The sequence below is a fragment of the Mandrillus leucophaeus genome, unplaced genomic scaffold, assembly GCF_000951045.1.
Source record: "Mandrillus leucophaeus isolate KB7577 unplaced genomic scaffold, Mleu.le_1.0 Scaffold653, whole genome shotgun sequence".
In the NCBI taxonomy this organism is placed as follows: domain Eukaryota; kingdom Metazoa; phylum Chordata; class Mammalia; order Primates; family Cercopithecidae; genus Mandrillus; species Mandrillus leucophaeus.
Window position 1 is genome coordinate 48,234 of NW_012107064.1, and position 3,312 is coordinate 51,545.

Genomic DNA, 3,312 nt, shown 5'->3' on the forward strand with positions numbered 1-3,312 from the left:
GGAGGTCTCAATTGACCTTTTCTCCCTGCATCTTTTGTACTAACGGAAAAATCTTCTAAAGCCAGAAACTAGGAAAAAAAAAAAAATGGTTCAGACTTGTTTCTGTTTCCATGGGCATAAGAAGGACTTTTTGTAGGGAATAATAGTTTTCATTTCTTAAAACAGCCCTGCCCAGTTATAGGCAATGAGTGTATAGGATCTGCCAAACCAGCCCCTTAGACAAATTCAACTTCAGGCACTGTGTTCTCTCCTTGCTGGCTAGAGGTGAAACCTAGGAAGCTGTGAATGCTCGCGGTTCATGTCCCAGAGGGAACGACTCTTTGGTTGGTTACAGCCCGAGTTGCCAGAAGTACCCCAGAAAACTCCCCCCGAGAAGTCATATTTTTCCCTCAAGTTCAGGTATGCTTGGTCTGTTTATAAAACATAGGTCTAGAGATGAGGATTGTTTGATTTCTCCCATCAGAACTCTATAAGCAAAAATAAAACAAAAAGAAACAAAAACAAAAAAGTAGCTCTTTCTATTCCCTTTAAACAAGGACCCCATAGCACAGACAGGGGACAGAGGGGAAGCTGTATGGTTACGTATTCTCTAGTAATTCTGGAGCACCTGATGCCTGTGTGCAGCTCGCAGACTTGTTTCTAAACGCTAAAACTCCATTAATACGTGTTGTATATCTTATGATGCAAAAATGAATTTTGCTCATCTTTTTTCCCCTTGTGTTTCAAATTTTTTGAGAAGATAATTTATAATCTAGAAAAGATAAGAATTTATAATCTAAGCATTATTTATGTATTTCAAAAAACCCAAGACTCCTCAATATGAAAATTTCTCCAAAACTCTTACTCTTAGTCTGCAAACCTCCTTGCTGAGATAATTCATGACTATAAATGCAAGTCGTATGGTGAGGAGTCGTCCTCAATGTCCCTTCTCAGTAGGGGAGCATGGCTCTGACCCAGAGCATTGTCTCAACGTGCTGGATGTTAAACCAGCCGTGATCTTGCTGTATCTTCTTTCTAGCCTCGCATTTAGGACTCATTGCCCACCCCTGGCAACTCTCCTGTGCCACTGCTGGTTCCCAATGCCTCTCCCTAAAACTTTCCTCTGACTGGCACCTGTGACTTGGCTTCTGCATGATATTTGATGGGGGTGAGGGATTGAACAGATGCGGTAAGATAGAGATAAACAGAACAGATGCAAAAGAGGGAAGCAAAACAAGGTTGGAGGAGGAGAAGTGGTGGGAAAACGAAATGGAAAGATGAGGAGTAGGGAGAACGGGGAGAGAATTGCAAGTGGAGGAGGTTGAAAGGGAAGCATGGCCGTATTAGAGAGGAGCAGATGGGGTACACAGAATGGGGAATGTGAAAGAACGGAGGAATTGGGTAAGATGCTTTGAGACTGTTGGAAGATCAGAGGAAGACAGTGGGGGAATAAAATAAGTGGGTCACACATGAGAGATGTGGACTTCCCATTCTGTGTTGTCCAGCAACAACCAGTTCCAGTAGCCCTGATGCCATCGTTGTAGTCCATCTTCTCTACTAAGAAGGAAGTGATTGATATTTTAAGTTACGCTAAATGTACCAAAAAAGTGCAACAAGGACTCATCTTCTCTTTCTCTAAACAGAAGTGCTCCTAGGATGTCAGGAAGAAGGTTTGCTAGATGAGAAAACACAGAAGAAAAGAGTGCTGGGTATTTTCTCCAGCCGCATATCTAAAATGTCATCAAACTTTGTGACTAACTGCCCAACTTACACTCCCTAGCTTTTGAGTCATGCCGGCTGACAGTGTCAGTAGACAGAGGAAAAAGATGTCTTTTTCTGATTCTTACTGTGTCATCAGACAAACTTCAGGGACACAGAGTCAGTCGCCTTCAAGGGTCAAGAAGACTGTTGGGGAAGACCTGGGATATGGTTCCCATCTCATCCCTTCTCTCTTTCACGATGCGCTTGACCTTGAACAAGTTGATTAGTTCCTCTGGGTCTGTTCTTGACCGAAAGCACTAGGTTATATTAAGGTTCTTCCACTGCGAATGTTCTCTGAGTCTCTTAGTTTGAATGAATAGAAAGACTGGATCTGTTTACCCTGAGAGAGCTACCACACCTTCCACCATCACTTCTTTTGCTACATGTAACACCTGCAGCAGAACTGAGCCTGCTGTTTATCTCCAAAGATCTGGTGCCTCTGGCATTTCGTCCAGCTGGCTATTTACTTCCAGCCTCAAGGAAAGATTTCTGTCTTGGCCTTGTCATTAGGGTAGACTGGAGCAGCTGGGTCCAGCATCATGGAGAATGGCCAAGGACATGATTCCCTGGTCCCTGTTCACCCTCCAGGATCATACAGCTTCTTTATCAATTTGGGAGATTCCATTTCTTTTGGAATTTTTCTCCCCTTTTATATTCCAAACTGGAAATCTCCTTGCTACTTAAAAATTCTATTATACATGTAATGCATCATGTTGTAAATGTCCAAACAGTACGGAACATCACCAGCCTTCTGCACCATCCCCACATTAATCTCATCTTTAAAAGTAACTACTGTTAATAGTTTCATGTTTAGCTTTCCAGACAAATGAACATACACGAACACACACACACAAAAAAACACACACACATTCAAAACCATACTGTGTTGTAATCTTACTTTTCTCTATGTTACATAGTATAATTCTTACATGTCAGTCTAAAAATCTATCTTACCCATTTTAAAGGCTGCATAATATTCCATTTATATAAAATTATAATCTATTTAACCACACCCCTATTGATGTAATTTAGTTCCTGTTTTTGCAACTGCCAATAATACCGAGATTAATATTTATATATCTATCTGAATATCTGAAATTATTTCCAGTGGCTAAGTTCATGAACATGGTTTATGTGTTTGTGTATAAGAACATGTTCACTATAGGAAATAGAAATGCAAAGTTAAAGTTTAACAAGTATTCTGCCTTTGTATTTGCCAAAAAATGTATAGCATTTTACATCCAGATTGGCAGTGTATGTGAATGCTTGTCACTTCACATCTTTGACCTCACTGGATGTTTTATATATATATATCTTTTTATGTTTGAAAATTAGATGAAATACTGTATTATTTTTTATTTGAGTTTCTTTGATTGTGGGTGTGGTTGAATACATTTTTATGTATAGTCATGTGTCACTTAACGACGGGGATACATTCTGAGAAATGCGCTGTTAGGTGACTGGGTTGTGGGAACATCGCTTCCACCTGTGTAAGAGTGTACTTGCACAAACCTAGGCGGTATGGTCTAGTAAACACCTGGGCTATATGAAATAGCCTGTTAATAGCCTATT